The 20910-nt window shown below is 40.2% G+C and overlaps 1 protein-coding gene across 5 annotated transcripts in view; it reads left to right on the plus strand.

Annotated features, from left to right (window-relative positions):
- Window positions 1–909: 909 nt before the first annotated feature.
- Window positions 910–20910, plus strand: part of STAG2 (stromal antigen 2) — a 116400-nt gene continuing 96399 nt past the window's right edge. For 2 of the 5 annotated variants that reach the window (XM_029240288.1, XM_029240292.1), the window contains exon 1: window positions 910–1174. The gene's annotated coding sequence lies outside the window, so the exon portion shown is untranslated. The other 3 variants (XM_029240290.1, XM_029240289.1, XM_029240291.1) reach the window with 3 other exon arrangements.

Consider the following 20910-nt stretch of genomic DNA (forward strand, 5'->3'; position numbering starts at 1 on the left):
AGAATAAACTGTTCCAGCGCCCGGCCTAGCCTAGTAGCCCAGTTCCCTAAGTCTCCTAGACCCTGGAGAGAGACAGACCACGTTTTCTGGGAGACGGGACTAGTGTTATAAAGAAAAAAAATTTTTTTTTCTCCAGCGCCAGGTCTTCCCGGTAGAGAATCAGCTCGCTTTCTCTCCACACCCGAAGCAAAAAACAAGCAAAACAAAACAAAACAAAACAACTCAAAAAACAACCCCCCTAAATCACTTAGGATCAGGTGCCGGAGTCACGCAAGTTGAGTTCTTTCGGTGGGAAGGAGTAGGCAGTGCGGTGAAGCGAGGGTCCGGGATCTAGGGCCGAAGGCCCTCTCGCTGGGGCCTGTCACAGAAGTGGACGTCGGAGGGTGATGCCCGACTAGGCTGCCACCTCGGGCTGCGCGGGGGGCGGAGAGGCCCGGAGCACGAGTCCCCAGCGAGCCCAGTTTCCGATTTCCCACAGCACGGGGGCTCCTCCGGACATTCCTACCGCCCTCCCCTCGACCCCCCCCAATAAAGAAAGAGGAAACGCGGCGCGCCCGGCTGCGCGGCGGAAGCGCTGCTAAACGAATGAGTAAGTCAGGCGCGGGCACGCCACCTTGTTTACCCCACTCGGCGGCGCGCCCCTGCGGGCGCCTCGTTGGGAGGCGGCGTCGGAGACGCTGAACCCGGGAGGCAGTCGGCCCCGATTGGCTGGAGATTGGGAGGAGGATGCTGGGTGGGAGGGCAGGGAGCCAGGCGTTGCAGTGGCGACTCTTTGCCGCTAGATGACGCTCCCTCCCAACAGGAGCCGGACGCGGGTTCGCGGCCGACAGATGGCGCCTGCGCGTTCCATTCGCCTCCAAGTCGCCGAAGAGCGAACACCCCAAACAATCCCGAAGCGCCACCAAAAAAAAAAAAAAAAAAAAAAAAAGAGAGAGAGAGAGAGAGAAAAAAAAAAAAACCCGCCGGATCCGACCGCCACTTTCAAAACCCCCCACCGCTCTAGAACCGCGGGAGCTTCCGTCCCTGAGTAGAATTCGAGGGTGTAAAGAAGAGGAAGGGAAAAATATCTTGTACCAGCCCAGGGGTGAAGAAGCCCCCGGCCTGAGAAAGAAGGAAGGAGGAGTGGGGGAGGCGAACAGTCTCGTTGCTGCCTCTGTATACGCTGAGGGGGGAGGTAAGTTATAAAATGGCGGAGGCGAAGCTTCTAGAAGTTTGGAGGGGCACCCGGAGGGCGCGGGGCCCACCGTGAGGCGCGTGTGGTTGAAACAGGGCGCGAGAGAGGAGTTGGGAGGGAAAGACACTGGGCACTCTTGCCGTTTAATTTCCTCTCTTCTTCCTTTGCCTCCAGCGGGGCCCGCCGTGGAGCGGGCGGTCAAGTGAAGGCGGGGAGAAGCCTCCTCGTCCCCGCGTAACCCCCAGCCCTTCTTTCTCCCCTCTTCCCCCAAGTGGCTCCCTCAGCACTACCAAGAACTTCCAGCCCCCCTTCCTCCCTACCTCCTACTCCTAGAGTGGCTTTCTACCGCAGGACTCTTCTTTTCGACTACCCTCGCTGAAGGTTTTCTCTTCCTTCCCTCGCCCCACTCTCCCTCGGGGCCTCTACGGAGACCCCCCCCCATGGGTGGCCCAAAATGGAGAACGCGGAGCAGCGCAAGATGGAGGCTCTGCTTCTCGGTGTAGTGTTAGATTTAGGTGCCTTTTCTCCGGCAGGCTCTTAAGCCTGGGAGAGCCCGAACTGGAGGTGGGGTGGGGTGCGAGCCGTAGTGGGGAAGGCCGGGCGGCCGCGGTTGGGGTGGGGGAGAGCGCGGCATCGCGGCGAGGGGAAGGAAGAGAGCAAAATGGTGGTGCTGGGAACCTAGGGGGGAGGGGAGGCGAGGAGGCTCGCTTGTGTATATTTGGGCCTCGGACCGAGGGAGGCGAGGGAAAATCTACTCTGATCACACCCCTCCCTCGTGCCCCCTCCCTTCTCCCTTCTCCTCCTTCCTTTCCTCCCTCCCTCCTCTCCCTCCCTCTCTTCCTCCCTTCCTAGAGAGGGAACAACATTCATGTGACGGGCCCCTCTGCTTCTCCCCCGCCCCATCATCTCCAGCGCGTGGTGGGGGAACTGCCGGGGAAAGCGATTGGCATCGATCTCTCCATCCCTTCTGAGGCCCGACTTCGGTCAGTTTTCTTCGGGCAACAATTTTCCGAATTGGTTGGGGTCTGGCGGTGTTGGCCCCCGCGTGCAGACCTTGCCCCGAAGGGGGCCCTGCCTGCCTGGCATGGGAGGAGGGGGGAAGGGCGGGAGTGGAAGGCTGTTTGTTGGGGGGTTTTGGCGCCACTTTTGTTTTAGTTTTAGTGCTGCTTTTCGTTCCCACCCCCACCCGCACTGTCTTTCTCAAGGCACGAACTGAGCTGATCCTTGCCCCAGGTAGGCAGCTTCTGCTTTTTCCCTCCACACTTTTATTCTTGCTTGGGGTCGACTTTCTTTTTTCTTCTCTCACGTACCCGGTGATCTGTGGACGGCGATTTTAGGACGGAAAGGGTCGGATGGGCCATGGGAGAGAGAAGGTGTGGGAAACAGCATCAAGTAGTTCCGCAAAACTTTGAGCCCCGTTCTCATTTTCTTCTGGCCTACATTCGTAAACGTATTGTTGATTTCTGCCCTTTTTTTCCCCCGTCGCGAGAATGTCTTGTTTTGCCTTTAGTTTTTTTTATAAACCGCTGTACTTTCGACATTTAGTTTCCGCTCCCCCTTGGTGTATATGCCATTTTATTTTTAATCATGAAGTGTAATGGGTTTTATCGTGTGATTTTTCGTGCTGCAGTGTTCAGCTTTAATTTTTAATATTGCATTAGTAGTTTCATCTGGTTTGTGAGACTTTCTCTTCCGTGGCCTAGAAATGTTTTATATGTTGTTGCCTACCGCCCCCCCTTTCTCTTGGATGTAGTTTGTTAATTGAGGGTCATGGTATTTGATTAAATGGTTATTTACAGTTTACGTGATATATCTATTAGAAACTTTTGATGTGTAGGATTAGATTTAAGTAAACGAAGAGCTCGTGTTGGTTTGAAATGGTTCCTTAAAATGCGCGGGCCGCCCTCCCCCCCCACCGTAGAGCCTCATCTTCCCCTCACACTGGAGTGTAAATTCCATACCCCTTTTCTCCCACGGACCGCCGTATTTCACGGCAGCCACACCCTGTATTTGTCTCTGTGGATTGGGCTCATTATCAGCTTAATTTAGTGACTCTTAAACCACCATGATGGGACTTGCTTAAGCACGAAGCTTCTTTTCCTGTTTAGTCCTAGTGGTTAGTGTCGAAAGAGGAATAATCGAGGTTTCTTGATGAAACCTGGTGCGGTCCAACCTCTGCCTTTTTTCTGTTGTCTTTTTTCCTACTCCGGGCTGTTGGCGGTGTCAGCACCGCTGCTGGGGGCGGGGGTGGAGGGGAGAAAGAGTCGGGTTACCGAAGTGCGTCATTCCTGGCTCTAGCAGGGCCTGCTCGGGAGCTGCTGGTGTTTGTTACTGTCCTCGCAGCACTTTCCTGCCAACCTTCTCTCTCTGCGTATTGGTTAGGAGCAAAAGCAGGAGGCGGTCTCCTAATTCTATCTGTAGCCTAGCGCGTTGCGTTTAAGGGTATATGTGAACTTATTAAAAAAAATCGGCCTGGAAAGTGGATACATTTCTCTTTAATGACATACAATTCAGGTAGTTTAGACTTGATTTCATATATTTCCCAGTGAACGGTGGGGTAATTTTGAACATTTTAAACCACATACGTTAAGATGCCTGTTTTTTTTCCTACATTGATATCAATCTATAATTAGGAATCAGAAGGACCAGTTAAGGCATAAGTGTTCAGCGGTCTTTCAAGTGCTTGAACTGTAATTTTATGACACATTATGTTAAATAGTCTTTTTTTTTTAGTTTTGAGCCAAGGTGCTACGTGAATGCAAGCTAATTGTAAATGTTTAAGTTCATTTTCATCACATTCTTATTTACCCTTTTAGACGTAACTTTAAATATGTCCTTGGGATCTTATTGGCCTTATCAGATTCTTAAAGATGGGTATTTCCCTTTTTTAAAAAAAATCCGAATTCTTAAAAAAAATTTACCACCTAACAAGTAATTGTATAGGGTGGCCGCACAGTTACATTGTTAGATTCTTGACTTCTTGCTAGTCTTTGATACTTTTTTATCTTTGGATTTTTCTCTGTACATACTGAGCACAGTGTCTTCCTTTTAATTCTTTTCTGAAGATAATTGGGGGAGAGGTGGGAGGTAGAGATGAAACAAAAGTGGCCTTGAGTTGATGATTGTAGCTGGGTGATGAGTACAGGAGAGCTCATTGTACTATTCTCTCTACTTTAGCGTGTACTTGAATGTTTCCATACTTAAACAGAAAAAATTTGGAAGAAAAAAATTCAGATTGTCTTGCAATTTTGGTGTAATGACTTAAGTTTGTATTTACATATTATTTGCCTGGGAAACTTGGCCTTGTGTATAAGTAATTACACAATGTCTGACTTACAAACTCAAAAAATATTTAAATTGAACCAGTATAGAATAAGCAAGATAAATGGTTATAAATTGGTTGAACTTTAAATGTTTGTAACTTAGTCTGAACGTGCTCTACTTTTAGTTTCTTTTTTAATCCTTTGAAAATAGGAAAATTCCATTAGCAAATTTTGTAAATTCTGCTTGGTGTCTATTTCATTAAGTTGGAGTTCCAGTGAGTCAGTATGAAAGGGATTTACTATTAATAGGAGGGGCTTTGGCAGTTGGAATAAATGACAGTGGAAGGGATTCGGGTGCCCTAGGGAGCATTCCTGGTAAGAAGATCGAGGTAGAAGTCGAATTCAGTTTCAGTATTTGGTGTTTAATGAATGGGTAGAGAAGAGGATTGGAAAAGAAATCTACTTCTTACCTGTTCTTTCCCACTGAAATAACTATAGCATCCTAAGGGGTGGGGTGGTTTTTTAAAAAATTGATCTGAAAATGAATGTTTACATACAAAATGAGTTAAAGCTCCCCTCCCCCCACTTTTAACCATCTGATGCCATAAATAGTTAAAGGTTGATATGTAAAATATTTTAATGTTTTATATTAAGAACATCTGACCATTACCCATCAACAGTAAAGTAAAAATGCGTTGCCATTAAAACCTTCAGTCTCCTTAATTAGTGTATTTGTAAATTGCTCCTACAAAGAATTTGTAGATCATTTGAAGTTAAGTGCCTTATTTTCTGCAATTTTGTGTTGTTCAGTGGCAGGTTTTTTCACCCTATAAGATGTATTTTTGAACATACGTCAAAGTTTTAAAGGGAACAGAAAATAATGGATATTTAACTTATGTATTTGGCGAAGTGTGATCCCTAATCATTATTAAAGCAAAAATTCCACCCTAGGCTGGGGACAGACATTTCGTAATTGTTAATATTAGTCTGTATATTTCGTATTCATCACTTTAGCTTTAGAAGGATGTTAAGAGAAGACAGATTATGTATTTTGAACTCTTAAATGCGAATAATCTTAAATGTTGAGGATTGTGACTTCAGATTTATTTTATTGTGAGGCAAGAGCTAAACTACTAAAGCAACAAACTATGAGTTTGGTAACTTTGAAGTCTATTTAGTTAGGTTTTTTTTTTTTAAAGCCCAAGTACTCAAGATTTTAATGAAATTAAATTATACATTATTTTTTCATTGTTTTCTTTTTGAACCTTAATGACGTTGGTGGTCTCCTGAGAACCTGTGAATTAAAATGGGTGGGTTGGGGTGGGGGACAGGCTCAGGCTCAAACTACCCTTTGGGAATATAGGGTTAGATGTGAATATACACCTTGGACAGTTGAGTAATGCTTAATACTCTGCATGTTTAACTGATGCCACCCACAATTATGTGTGGGAAGGGAGTAAACAGTGAATGGCATATTCTTCTTTGGGTTCTTTATAATAGATGGAAGACTTCAGTTTTTGATGCTGCAAGTTAACTTTCGAGCTTAAAATTTACATTAGATGGACACAATGATCTATTACACCTCAATGGGATAAGGTTCATATCTTTAATGTGACTTTTTTGTCTCACATGTTAAAAAAACACTGGTCTTGTGTTAGTACTTTGACTTCGCTATTAGATTATTCGAAGACTTGAACACAACAGTTTACTGTGTAGTGGAGCACTATCCTATACCTATTTTGGGAGTTGGGGAGCATAGCAAAGGCAAGGGATAGTCCCAGTTATCTATGGGTGTCAGTATATATTGAAACACCGTTAATTATCAGAGAGTAAAGAAGAAACTTTAAAGATACAGATTATTTTAAGAGTTCTTTACATGTATTTTATTTGTGTAATTTCTATATTTGATACATATTTAGGACTTTTAATTTGTGGTTCAGTACTGCTCCTGTATAATAATTTTCTAATATCTCTGGATATCATGAGTGGTGGTTATTGCGTGTTCTCTTTGCCAAAGATACATGAGAAAACAAAATTGTCAGCTTGATATTTTTCAGTCTCCTGAGTTGCCTGCTTTGTATTTAATTTAACCAAATTTTATATTTTGTCAGTGTGAGTGGTGTTGCTTGGTGGAGTCTTAATTTTTGTATATGTGCATTTAAAAAAAAAACTACATCTCTTTAGCAGCTATGGTAATCTGCTACCTGAACTGTATTTTTTTTTCTGAACTGTATTTTTAATGTATGCTTGCTATAGTTCTATCTTTGCTACTAGCCAGAAGAAAACAAATCTTTACATATGGTTGGTCTAGTCTAGAGATTATTGAAATTGTTTTAAGCCCCATCCCCTCCTCCAGATGAGGGGAGGGTGAATAATGTTGATGATCTGTTCTTTTTTATTTTAATTGGAAAATACACGACTAGGCTTGATGAGACAAACTAGAGTGATTTCTGTAAACTCTGGATAATCTAATGTACACCTCAAAGGTAAAATTCCTTTATAAAAATATATTGTTCAATCTTTGCGATTGGCTCCCTACTGTATCCCTTTAAATTCTTCAGGAACACCCAAACACTGGTAAATATAAACAGCTTGTGATCGCAATAAATATATATATATATTGTTTAAATTCTGTTGAATGTTGTTAGGGGGGAAAAAGCAGGTCCTATTTACACTTTTGCATGAATAACATTTGTTGTAATGGGATTTGACCTATAACTTGTTGAATCCTGAGATATTCTAAGAAACTCTTAATTTAGTTGCCATTTGAGTGACTTTTAAATGCCAATAACTGTACACTGTGTGTTTTAACATGTATTGTTTAAACTTCTCTGCTACCTTACAAGATAGATGGTTGTCATTTTACAGATGGGGAAATTGAGGCTCTCAGAGAATAAATGACTTGTCACATGATAATAATTGACAGTCTGAGTTCACACCCATATTAGTCTGGCCTCAAAACCTTTGTACTTTTTTGTTAAACTCAGTAGTTTCTCTTAACTGTGTTAGGTCTTGGGTTATCTATCACTGAAAGCATGTATCTTTTCAGTGTTACAAAATGAAGATTTTTTTCACGTATAGTACAGGGTTAATGCAGATTTTTAATGTAGGGTTAGATGAGTTGCTGCCTGATGAACGGTCTAATTGTGTTTTATACTAATAGTTGAAATAGTTGAAATAAATCTGAGCTTTAGGTTTGAGTATGCTCATTATACAAAAGTTTGTGGAATAATATATATATTTTTTTGTTTTAGATGGGATAATATGTTGAATTGTATTCTTAATTTTTGGGGGGTCATACTATGGTAGATAGAGTGGTTTCACTGATTTTTTTTTCTTTTGTCATTTAAGCTCTATATAGAATGGAGCTAAATGTGTCTGAGAATAGTTCCCCAATCATTCAGCATGTTTATCGAGTGATTTGAAAAGAGAATTTAGGTGACTCTTATAATTCACTGCTCTGATTGGTTCTGTAGGGGTTTTTTTGTTATTTAATGGTACCTTAAAAATATTTTCTTCTAAGTGTTAGTACCTTATCTGTTTCTACTTTCTATTCTAGTTCATCTTTTCACTTAATTAAAATTTCTTGTTCTTATTTTTTATCAGGTAATAGTTAATATTGCTGCCCTGGATTATTTGGTTCATTAGTGATCAGAATCTTGGTCTCAGCTTTCTTTGCTTTTCCTCTTTCTCCTTCCTGCTTTTCATAAACTATAACTAGAACTTTTCTAATCTGAAGGAATGCTAGATATCGTGTAGCTGGCCTAAGATAAATTAGTGGAAATGGGGTAAAACCAAAAATATTAGTGCTTTTCACAGCCATGAGTCAAATTTATATATTTTATGTTAATCATTTCCTTAAGCTTTATTCTGTAGGAAATATTTTTTCCAGGTGATACTGTCTTCTACCCAGAGTCAATATTGAGTCTTTTCATCCATATTTTCCCCTTTGTAGTCCAAGAATACCACTGGTGTCCTACCACAGAATTATGCCCCAAGGCATCCATTGTATATAATAAACTAGTTTCTCTCCAGTGCATCTAGAAAGATACTAGCTATGTACTGTTCTTGGGAGAATTCAGGAAATTGTCACTCAAATCATTTTCTGAGTTCTGTGGTTAATAACATGAGGAACCCTGGTTGAGAAAGGTTGCTAGAATATTAAGGGGCTTGGTTTGATGTCAAACAAAGTTTTACTTTTCATGGTTTCTTTCCTGTCAGTAACCCTAATATAGCCTCTACTTAAAACTTACGTTTGATAAAAAGTGAATGCAGTTGCTGATACTGCCATTTCTGTGGGATAAATTGGTCAGTGTTGATTTCAAGCAGTTAGTGCTACTTAGTTGTTTTAAATAATTGAATATTGAATGTGGGAAGTTAAATGCATAATTTCATTTGTAAAAAAGAATATTGTAGGAGCTCTGTTCATTATATTATTCAAAGCCTTTTATAAGAAGCCTTTGACAGTGACTAACATTAACAATAGGTAACACTAACTGTACTCTTACTGTGTGCCGGACACTATTACAAATGCTTTATGTGTATTAGCTCACTTAGTCTTCATAACCCTCTGAAGTAGGATGACCATATGATTTTTTGTTCAAACCAGGATACTGTTGAGAGTGAAAGGGGGCACTAAGTGGATGGCATGCTAGGATAATAGTATAAACTAGGACTGTCCCAGAGTAACTAGGATGTATGATGACCCTAATTAACAACCCCCACCCCTTTTTTAGAAGAGAAAACCAAAGCATAGGAGGCCAAGTAACTTGACCAGTTAGTAAGTGGTAGGAAGAGATTCGAAACCCCTGTGGAGATTTCTTTGGGCATGAACGTGATTTAAATTACTTTACACTGCCATATTCTTAGAGTTTGTTTTTACTCTTTGGAGGAGTTTTTATTGGTATGGGGTCGACAGTAAAAGACAAGATACAGTGTTTTTAAAAACCCAGTAGAATTTCCAGTTGGCTTTTTTCAAGTGACTCTTAAGACTTAAGTGATGATGTCTTAATGTTGAAAAGCAACTTCTCTGAGTGAGGTCTTCCTAAATAAAAACAGAAAACTCCATGATAACTACTTTTACTGTTTACATCTGTATTTGTTTTCCTTACATTGTTTAGACTCCCTTTATGGGTTTCTTAGGAGGAAATGTGAATTGTATGATATTTCATGGGGGCTCTTAGATGGAAAATTTCTTCTGAGAAGAAAGCTGAAAGAGACACAGTTTTGTGACTAAGGAGAAGTAGTATTAGAAAAGAAAGAAAAAGGTCTAGTTTAGAGACTTATTTGAAGTTAAACTGATTCTGTACCATAATTTGAAAATTAAGTCTTTTGGAGATTGATGTGTCATTTCATAAAATTAATAGTTGTCTTTTATTTTTGGTGACTTTTGCAACTGCTTTGTATTCCCAGCCTGTTTGTTTGTGGTACACACACCCCCCCAAATGATTCAAACATTTGGTGAAATGATTTCAGCATAATCACAGATTTTACTATTTTGTAAAATAAGATTTTTTCCCCTCTTTTTTCTTTTAGTGAGGGTGAGTAGTAGAGAGCTGATCTTAAGAGGACTTCATACTTAGCTATTCTAATATTTCATTGAGGAATTTGTTTTTTTTTTCCGCTAGCTAGTTCACTTTTATAAGTTTTGTTGGCATCATTATCTTATAAACAACTGAGAGGCTATTAAGTAGGTCTATTCAATTCTTAAAGTCATTTGTTTAGTTCATTAAAGCCATCGTGAAGTTGGAAGGTGGGGACTGCATATCTGACCAGAGGAAGGAATTTGTGGGCCGCATAATGACTGGCAAACAAAAGGTTATTTTGTGGATTTGATTTATTATAGAAATTAATGCAGTTGGTTTTTTTAAAAATCTATTGCTGGGTTTTAATATGGGGCCCATGGATAGGGTGGAGGTGTGAGAACCCTGTGAAATTAATGTACAAAATGTATAACTGCATTTATTCAAGTTTTCAAAAGAGTTCATTCGTTTTTTCTGCTGGTACTTAAAGTGCCTTCAGGGATGGGATATACAGTGGTAAACTACATAGTCTCTGCCCTCAGTCAATGTTGTCAGTTGAGTTTTATCACCCCAAAAGGGTTAAAACTAACCCATTTTGGAAACATTATGTACTGGGATTACTGTATATTAAAGAATACTAAGCTAAAACCAATAGCCATCAATGCAGTTTTTTTATTATTTTTTATTTTTTTTTGCGGTACGCGGGCCTCTCACTGTTGTGGCCTCTCCCGTTGCAGAGCACAGGCTCTGGACGCGCAGGCTCAGCGACCATGGCTCACGGGCCCAGCCGCTCCGCGGCACGCGGGATCTTCCCGGACCGGGGCACGAACCTGCGTCCCCTGCATCAGCAGGCGGACTCTCAACCACTGCGCCACCAGGGAAGCCCAATGCAGTTTTGATAGTGTCCTTAATTTAAGATTAGTGACAAGTATTTAAAAATAAGGAGTACTCTGAAAAGCTTTGGGGAAAAATAACAATTAAGGACTGTTGATGTAGCGTTGCAATGCTTCAGTTCAGTCTTCGGTGGTTGTTAATAAACTAAGTTAAAGAAGCCCATGATCATTCCCTGTAACCAGTTACTGTTATCCAAAGGTTGAGACCTTCTAAGTGATATTGTGCTTCTGTGTAAAAGAAAAAGAGGCAATCAACAATCACTCTGTTATATGGGACTCTTGTGTGTCTTTCTCTACCTCAAGTTGTAAATGCTTGCGTTTAAATAGGAACTTAAATTTATCCATGCTTGTGTTTTGCTTTTTGACTTTGGATTCTTTGTTGGAGTGTTAGCTTGAAATGTCTTTGTAGCAGTATATGATATTCATTAAATTCATTCTCTACATATATATGATGATGTAGGTTTGGTATATTTAAAGTAGTATTTCCATTTCAGGATTGGGATGTATGATACTCTCTTTTCTTGGGTTTCTAACGTTTTTCTCTTTTCAAAAGCAAGAATTTTTCCACACTTACCAATGTATCTCCTGCCTTGTAACTAATTTGCAAACTTTATGGTGGTTAGAATGTTACTACAAAGAACACATTTAATATTCTCTTACTAAAAAAGGCCTTTTTGTGATTTAAAGAAATAGTATTAAAGATAGTTGGGAACATGAACCTTTGAGAATTTCCCTTCTATGCTAAAGAAGTAGAGAAAATGTAGGAAATATTAGCAAAGCCATAATATTTTTCCTTTGGGTTATGTCCCTCCCTGTTTCCACCACTCATTGAGGCCAAAAGACATTCCTCAGACTTTATTCCTGGCAGGAGAATTGAGGAAGTGGTGGTAGCCATGGCTGGCAGGGAAGTAGAAGCTTGAAGGTATGTTTTTGAAAAGCAAATTTGTCAATGACAAATGGATTTTTCCAGTTTGAGTATATGTACTTTTTTGAGTTTTGGTTACATGTCAATGCATAAAGTGCTACTATTCATTGAGGAATATTCAGTGGTTGCATTCATATTTGGGTGTTCTAAATATACTTGAAAAATTTCAGAGGGATTATCTGGACAATACAGGATTATATTAGAAAAGATCGTTTAGTAGGGAATTAGTTCCTAAACCTTTGAAGTTAGACTGAAACAGTTATCCAGGTTGCTGCAGAAAAATAGCAAACCTAACATGAGAGATAATTATTTGTGTGTATAAATATGTAATGTTTATATGTACAATATTGGTGAATATCCAAACTTATGTCTTATAACTAGTTTACCTTTTTCAGACAAGGGATTACGTTTTTATCTGATTTTGAATTCTTGTCTCATTGTGTAATATGTATCATGCAGATTCTGAAATGGTAATTAAAACCTTAGGTTTTCTAGGAAAGTAACCCTACATTATAATTACATTATTAATATCTCATCTTCAAGACCTGTATGTTGGAAGAGAAGTAGTCAATTAGTTTCCTCTAGTTGGCTTTGCATTAATGATAAACTTTGTGTATCTACAGGATATCATTTATAGGATCTACTACACAGCAAGGCTCCCTAACATTTAATTTTTATTTCTTAAAACAACCATGTGAGGTAATTGGTGGTATTTTCATTTACTGAGGTTCAAAATAGTTAAGTGACTTGCTCAAGTTCACTCAGCTAGTTAGTGGCAGAGCCTACTTTTGAATCCAGTTCTGCCTAATTCCAGCACACTTCTTTACACAGTGATACATTGCCTTCCAGTGGGATATTTATAGACTTGTGTAGTGATAACTTTTGGTGGGGGGGGGGGAAGAGTAAGAGGGGGCAAGCATCCTAACTTGATGAGACTGAGGAAGTTAGACTTCTCAAAGTAGAAAACTTTTGGAAATTAGGTAGGGGAAAGGCTTATTTTCTACCAAGAGCTGATAGGGAATAAATTATTCTCAGTCTGAAGTTAGATGTGATATGTTTCGTATTTTATAATAAGCATCAAATAACACCTAGAAGAGGGTTGGGTGGGGGAAGATGATAAAGTTTATTACATTGAATTTGTTTTAATCCCTAGTAAAGTGACATCTGAATTAATTTTAAGGAATTAAACTTCTTATAAAATAAACTATGAAACAAAATGTTATCCAAAGCATTGTTGGCATATGTCTCACTAGTAGTGTTCCTACTAAAGGACAGTAATACTAATGGGAGCAAAATCTGATCAGGTAAATTGGTCTAAATCCAGATAACATCATGATGCTACTTTTATGTTCTTCTGTTCTGTTTTGATTTTCATTTTTCTCCAGCACCCTTTTCTGTTGCTTTTCCATCTCCACTATCTGTACAATTTCTGAAATTCTCCATGGAAAGTAGAACTGTTTTGATGATGATTTCCTTTTTTTTACTTTTATACTTTTACTAATAATACTATATAACTCCATATGCTAGGCACTGAAATAGAAGTGATTTCAAAAATAAACCCATTTTATCCTCCCAGCAACTCTGAGGTAGGTACTGCTATTGTTTTCTGTTTACGGGTGAGGAAACAGGTGCAAAACAAAAAGGTAAAATTGCACAAGGACACATACCTAGGAAAGCGGTGGAGACTTGATGTGAACCCAGGCAATCTGATTAGTGTCCCATGTTCTTAGCACTACAGTACCATACTGCTGATTGTTGACATTAATATGAATGGTTTCCTCATCTTGGCAGTGTATTTATTTTAAGTCTTCTCTTTAATCGTGAAGTATGTTTGCTCATCCTAATAGGAATTTTAGAGGTCAGCAGAGGATTGGGAAATTTTCTGATCCTCAGGTTTCCTAGCTATAAAATGGGTAATCCTGCATGCCTTATGTTATTATGGGGATTAGATAACAATACTTTTCTGAGTGTTTTCTGTATGCCAGACAATATGCCTAGGGTTTTGCTGGCATGATAGACCCCCAGATAACTGTAATATTTTCATTTATTGAGTACATTCTGTATGTCAGATACTTGATATACTACTTTTACATCTTACATTGTATAGGGGATATTGTACTCATTTTACAGAAAACTGAGGCCTAAAGAAATTTAGTAATTTGCCCAAATATGTTCTCACCTCTCGGCAGTTGTGTTTACTGTTCCCTCTGTCTGGTGCGGTTGCTCATTTCTTCAGGACATTTTGCTCACTCAAGTAATTAGCCTTTCAGTGAAGTATTCCTTGGCCATATCATGTAAAATACCTTTTGCCCCCAACACTTCCTTTTCTCCTTACTGTATTTCTCTGCATGGCTCTTTTCATTAACAAACATAGTTTTATGTGGGTTATCTCTTTCCCCACCTTAGAATGTAAACTCATTGAGGGCAAGAATATTTGTCTTGTTCATTGCCTTAACCCCAGCACCTAGAACAGTGGTTGGGACATAGTAGGTTGTATAATATTTGTTGAGTGGATGCATTATGTGGCATCCCGAGACTCACTAGGCTTACTTGCAAGCTGATCCTGAATTAGACTGATTTAATCTTAATGGACCAAGATGGGTATTTTCCGAAACAGAGTTGTGATGAGGATTGTGCTTGGGGCTGTTTTGGGGTGGGAGTGGGGAGGCAGTGCAGTCTCATGTTGTAGTTTTTAGAAGTCTGTTCTCATGAATTGCCTTGAATTCCGGGAGGAGTATGTGCCCTCAGGTCAGCTTCTAGGTTCTGTGAAGCCTTTTATCTCTTAGTAGAGGTCTGCTTTCCAGCTTCTTACTGTCTTAACTTTCAACCCCTCATTTTGCCTAAAGATTTGTTCATTGACCATTTATAGTGTATTTGTGATGTGTGCAGTGTGGAGCTGTGAAGCAGGGAGTTGGCTTCATACAGGAAGATTCCTAGCTTTGCCATGATATGTACATAAACATGTATGTATGGTAAAAAAAAAAGAAAACTGCCATGTACTGAAACTTTAAATAATTGTTTTAGTTTTAATATTTTGATAGCACATAAAATCATTATTTTCTCATGTCTTGGAATTCATACCTCTTTCTTTCTGCTTCTCATAAAATTTGTTGCAATAATGTATGTAGTTGGAACATGGTAGTGATAATACTGAACCATGCTCTTGCACTTAAATGGTAGCTGATTTTTGAGAGAAAGACAAAATTGTATTTTTAGATATTTCAATCTTAAGCTGATATTAGCGCAACTGGAGTTCAGCAGATCTAAGAGTAGGAGATAGACCTTAGGGATCCCTGTGCATACTGTGCATTGGTCTTTAGAGGGGAGAAGTTATAAATAAGGAGGAGTAGAAGGCCAGGAGTGAAAACCTTATTATTAACTGGGTAGGAGGAAGAAGTAGGAACATTGATAGACTGGTCAGGGATATAGGAGAAAATCTAGGAAAATGTAGCATAAAATCCATAAGCATCTAAAATTTGAAAAGAATCCAGATGGCATGTTCTCCCATCTGTGAGATGATTTTAAATTGTATACAGTATAAAAACTGTTGTTTCAATTATGTCAAGATGAAATCATCTTTAAAGCTGATATAATCAATGGTTATCCTTATGTAGATTGTTTTCTTTGTGGCATCTCTTGGGAGTTGGGTTCTTCTTCCACCCTGGGTCCCAGGTTACCAGACTAAGCTGGGAAGTGGTCTGGGACAAGAAGGGAGGGCATATCTGGCTTATTGCATTCTGAAAAGTCAATGAAAATTTTACTGGAATTACTTTGTATGGAGCTGTGGATAATCAAAGAATTGATTGTACTTAAATATGAGTGGTATTAGATAATATACTGCAATTTGATGTCCTCTTCAAAATAGCTGTGAAAATTATGGTTGGATTTGCTGGAGTCTATTTTGAAAAGGAAAACCTTTTCTTTTTTTCCTCTGTTCTTTTATATGAGATAAGTGTGTAGGCAACCACTTCACTTTTCTTCAAATTTTGTGGAAAAACTATCTTGGGTAGAAATAATGCCAGACGTGACTATCTTACAAAATTTTCTCACTTTTCTGCTTCTTGGGATAATATTTCAAAGGGAAATTATTGTTATCAGTCTAAAAAACTACTTATAATTCTACTTGCTTCAATCCAAAACTATTTTTTTTTCAAAACTATTTATTTTTAAAAATTTTGGTAAAATATAAAATTTTACCGTTTTAAGTATACAGTTTAATGGCATTAGTTACATTCACATAGTGGTCCAAACATCACCACCATCTATCTCCAGAACTTTTTCATCATTCCATAATAAAACTCTCTACCCAATAAACAGTTCCCTATCTCCCCTCTGCCCTCAAACAGTTCCTGGTAACCAGCGTTCTGCTTCGTGTTCCTATGTATTTGACTAGGTACCTCAGGTAGGAGGAAGCATAGAGATATTTATCCTTTTGTGACTGGCTTATTTTACTTAGCACATTTTCAAGGTTCATCCTTGTTGTAGCATGTGTCAGAATTTTCTTCCCTTTTAAGGATATATAATATTCCATTTCTGTATATACCACATTTTGTTCATTCATCCGTGATGGACACTTGGATTGCTTCCACCTTTTGGCTGTTGTGAATAATGCTGCCATGGACATGGTATACAAATATCTGTTTGAGTCTCTCGTTTCAGTTCTTCTGTGTGTATACCGAGAAGTAGAATTGCTCCACAAATATTTTGAGTGTCTATAAGTGGCAGGCACTGTGCTAAGCACTGGGGATATCAGTGAACAAGGCAGGCCTGGTTCCTGTCCTCAGAATTTACAGTCTAGTAGGGAAAAAAGATATTAAATAAGCAGTTACAATTAAGTATGGTAAGTGTTACAAAAGGGCAAGTACAGAGTGCCATGTGTATATTTTATATGGTCGTAATAATGTATATATTGTTAAAGTAAAAAGAATACAAAACATCAAATGCTTTTTCATATTCTGATATCCCCTGCAGCACCTCACTCGCCAACCTACCACCACATGGAAACTTTTTTGTCCCCCCCCCCCCACACATTTAAAAATTTAATGCATCTGGAATATATTTTTGACTCTGATGCGACGTAGGGCTATTGTGCTGTTGTGGTTTATAAGCAGTATATATTTGGTCTTCTCTATTTCTGGCACAGAGCTCCCCAAACCCTTCGAATTTCCTCAGTGTTCAGAGTGATAGAGGTATCTTTTGTTATATCAATAAGGTGACTTTTAGAAAGCACCTTAGGGTGGGGACTGGTTGGTTGCTAGTGAAGCCAGCTGTGGTTAGAGGGTTAGAACTTTCAGTCCCCACCCCATCCCCACTTCTGGGGTCATGGAATGCAATCACCAGTGGCCAATGATTTAATCAATCCCGAAGCCTCCATAAAAACCCTACAGGAAAGGGTTCAGAGAGCTTCTGGTTTGGTGAACTTATGGAAATTTGGGGAGAATGGCGAGCTCCAAGAGGGCTTGGAAGCTTTCTCGCCTTTTCCCGGTACCTTGCCCTGTATCTCTTTCATCTGGCTGTTCCTGAGTTCCTTTTACAATAAACTGGTGATCTACTAAATAAAATGTTTCTGAGTTTTGTGAGCCACTACAGCAAATTAATTGAACCCAAGGAGGGGTTCTTAGTGTCAAAAAAAATGCACAACCTAAAAGTTGAGAATTATGTTTTATTTGGAGGAATTTCTGAGGACTTCAACCCGCAAGACAGCCTCTGAGATAGCTCTGAGGGACTGCTCCAAAGAGGTAAGGGAGGGGCCAGGATAAATAGGAGTTTTGCAACAGAAAACAGGTAGTTAGAACATCAAAAGATTACTGTTAAAGAAAACCAGACATTTCAAGTTAATGAATTTAGCACTTGTATGGGAAGATGCAAGAGTCTGGGCTCATTGAAGTCCTTCCTTTGATAGGCACCTTAACTATCTAGGGCCAGTATCCTGTTCTTTCCTGTCCTCAGTCCCCTCAGGGTGCACCGTTGCAGGGTGGCTGCTGTGGCTAAGGGTTTGGCAGGGGGAAGCCCCTTTGTCTCCATCCTGACTTCTCTCAGGGCTTACCATCGGGGCAGCAGGTAGTGGCTGATGGCTTGATGGCCATAGATAGCATCCTTTGTTTGCTGATATGGCATGCAACGTTTTTCATTCGCATTAAGAACCTCTAATTTATAGCCAGTTGGTCAGAAGTACCGGTAACAACCTGGACTTGTGACTGCCCTCTGAAGTGGGGTTGGGCTGGGGCAGTCCTGTAGGACTGAACCCTTAAACCTGTGGAATCTGATGCAGTCTCTGGGTAGACAGTGTCAGAACTGAGGTGAATTGTAGAACTCCCAGCTGATGTCTGGAGAATTACTTGGTGCTGTATGAGATATCCCCACCCCCTCACCCCTGCCCGCAACACAACATTGGAATTTGGTCTCAGAACCAGTTTAGCTCTACACATTTTTGTCTTTTTGTGTGTGTGCCATACCATCAACTACCTAATTATTTTCCTTGCTTTACATTTGTCTCTTTCCTCCTCTGTTTGAGAAGGCACAGCTTCTATGAGTAACTTTGTCTTTTCTCCTTATCTAGTTATGTCTAGCAGTGGGATCATGCTGTCATTGAGTATGAACTTTTTGAAGCTCCTTGTAACTGAAGGTGTGTTGTTTTTCAGTAGGGTCGTACCTACCTTACAGTCCCACCGTTGCTGTCGTGTATGGTAACCACATTATCCCTGCTTTGGAGATGTTATTATTTTTTTTTTTTTTGCGGTACGCGGGCCTCTCACTGTATGGCTTCTCCCCTTGCGGAGCACAGGCTCTGGACGCGCAGGCTCAGCGGCCATGGCTCACGGGCCCAGCCGCTTCGCGGCATGTGGGATCTTCCCAGACCGGGGCACGAACCTGTGTCCCCTGCATCGGCAGGCGGACTCTCAACCACTGCGCCACCAGGGAAGTCCTGGAGATGTTATTTTAAGCAGTTTTGCTAGTGGTATTATTTTTTTGCGGTACGCGGGCCTCTCGCTGTGTGGCCTCTCCCCTTGCGGAGCACAGGCTCCGGACACGCAGGCTCAGTGGCCATGGCTCACGGGCCCAGCTGCTCCGCGGCCTGTGGGATCTTCCCGGACCGGGGCACGAACCCGTGTCCCCTGCATTGGCAGGCGGACTGTCAACCACTGCGCCACCAGGGAAGCCCTTCCCCTTATTTTTGAGCAAGGTATTTTGAATGTGACAGCCAACACTTAAGTTTAACCTGAGGGCCTTTTAATTATGAGTATACAGTAGTTTTCTGGTTAATTACTGGTAGTGATGGTTTTTAGTATTAAGTCTCAATAGAAGTATCTAATTTTATTTGGATTTGTGTATTGTTTTGTAATGTCTGTTCACCTCATTCATGGTGTTAGTTCATTTCAGTTTACGAACAGCAGTTGCTTAGGAAACCTGCAATAATCTATCCATCCACTTGTCTAGCCCAGTAGTGTTAAGTTGCATTCAGTGGACTGTTTGTGGATGAGCTGTGCTCAAGTGTTTTGTAAACAGAATATGAGAGAACCAGTGGGAAAAGCCCAGATTTTTTTTCTCACTGCAGTGTAATCTTCTTAGCAATGAAGCCGACAGTGAAATTAAATTTTTATTAGTAGTTCAGCCTGTTTTTCTTTCTTTTTTAAAAAAATTAATTAGTTTATTTATTTTTGGCTGCGTTGAGTCTTTGTTGCTGCACGCGGGCTTTCTCTAGTTGTGGCGAGCTGGGGCTACTATTTGTTGCGGTGCGCGGGCTTCTCATTGCGGTGGCTTCTCGTTGCGGAGCACAGGCTCTAGGTGCACAGGCTTCAGTAGTTGTGGCTCGTGGGCTCTAGAGCGCAGGCTCAGTAGTTGTGACGCACGGGCTTAGTTGCTCCATGGCAGGTGGGGTCTTCCCGGGCCAGGGCTCGAACCTGTGTCCCCTGCATTGGCAGGTGGATTCTTAACCACTGTGCCACCAGGGAAGCCCTCAGCCTGTTTCTTGATAGTAATGATTATTCTTAGTCATGAGCAGGGTAGATAAAGTGAAATTGGCTGTTCGACATTGTTCTTTGAAAAAAAATAATTACATGATGGCATTAATGGTTGTGCCATGTAGTAGTCAGTTCATAGATTACTTCCAGATAGTAAGTTCATAGACTTCCCCTATTGAGAATTTGTCAGTGTCAAGGCATTGTGAAACCAATGATAAAAGATACTCTTCTTTAGATATCTGAGAATGTTCTGGACTATCTAACTTTAGAGTGATTAAAGATACATTAGCAGCTTTGTAGTGAAAAAATGTTCAGGTCCTGGGAGAGAAGTTCAGGGCAAGTGGAAATATAGAATAATTTGCAAGCATTTTTTGGGGGATTAGGACTGAATTTAGTTAGGAACATAAAATGTATTACTTATAGCTTTAGTTAAAATGATCATGCGTGTTATATTACGTTTAAATGTAGTGAATGGATCCCTGCTCCCCTCTCAACACAATCACCTTGTTTTATTTTCATGGTAGCTTTACCACTGCTTGCTATTTTCTTATTTCTTTGTGGTCTTCGCCCTACTGGAATTTAAGCACCATGGGAACAGGGGCTTTACTGTTTAATGCTGTTTTCTAACAATGCCCGGTATATAGTAGGTCCTTAAGAAATACTTGTTGAATGAATGAATTATTCACTAACATAGCTGGATATGATTGAAATATTCAGAAATAAATTCAGTCCTACTTGTGAATGTAACTAAACTTCTGAACTTAAGAGTGTCTCAGAGCTTTTTGTTTTTTTATTTTTTAAAGCAGTTTGAGAAGTGGGAAAAAGATCCGAGAGGCTTGTCAGTGTTACTATAGAATACAAGAAATTAGAGGTAAGGCTAAAAAGGCACCAGTCTCCAAAGATCATTAAGTAGATTTTTTGCTGTGTGTAACTATGTCTGAACTCATTATGTGAGCTATGACTATTAGCATATTTTCTTATCAGTTTTATCTTCACAAGTTAAGACAAGCTTTTACTCTTAAGCATCTCATTTGGTGTATTTTCAAACTTAGACAAGTTTCTTTTACAAGTTGCAAAAGTTAAGAAATCTGAAGCAGGTGAGGAAAGAGTAGTTGGAAAACTATATTGCCGTTTTGCCACCACCTTGTAGGGGGATTGATGGAGGGGGAGGT

This window comes from Monodon monoceros, unplaced genomic scaffold (genome assembly GCF_005190385.1).
Source record: "Monodon monoceros isolate NGI ecotype Baffin Bay Population unplaced genomic scaffold, NGI_Narwhal_1 Super_Scaffold_22, whole genome shotgun sequence".
NCBI classification, from domain to species: domain Eukaryota; kingdom Metazoa; phylum Chordata; class Mammalia; order Artiodactyla; family Monodontidae; genus Monodon; species Monodon monoceros.